The sequence below is a fragment of the Micromesistius poutassou genome (genome assembly GCF_964030765.1).
Source record: "Micromesistius poutassou genome assembly, chromosome: 20".
In the NCBI taxonomy this organism is placed as follows: Eukaryota; Metazoa; Chordata; class Actinopteri; order Gadiformes; family Gadidae; genus Micromesistius; species Micromesistius poutassou.
The window spans coordinates 8322470-8323027 of NC_140290.1; positions in this window are offsets into that span (position 1 = coordinate 8322470).

The window sequence follows — 558 nt, forward strand, 5'->3', positions numbered from 1 at the left end:
CTTCTACATACCCCAGAGTCAGACTGACTGGGCTGGGTGAGGCTGCACACGTGTTCAACCTGTAGCTTCGTCACAACACACAGACACAGGTTGGCTTCTTTGAAACGGGCGTTCTTTAATGGCACGTTGCTTTACTCCTTTACGTCTTTACGCCGTGAAAACTATCACAATTAAACATAATACAAAACGCCACATCAGGAAATGATACAGTATTTACATAAGCACAAAATAAAACACAGAAATATGACACGAATTGGCACGTGAAAATGACATGCATAATACAGGAAATAAAGTGCATTAAAATGGTGAAATAAAATACCTCGCTGGCCGCTTGTTGTGAAAAGAGGTTTAAGTTCTTCACTGTCCTTGTATCTTGGCCGTCTGCTCTAACTTCAGAGGCAAACTTATGGTATCGCTGCACTTAACGAGCGCCATTCATACTTGCTTGGTCATGCCTTTTTTACATAAATTCAACCAACACTAATGACGTAGGGAAACTAGGAAAAAAAAACGTTTGTTCCGTGCGCTTGCAGCACACATCAGTTCAGTTACGAAGAA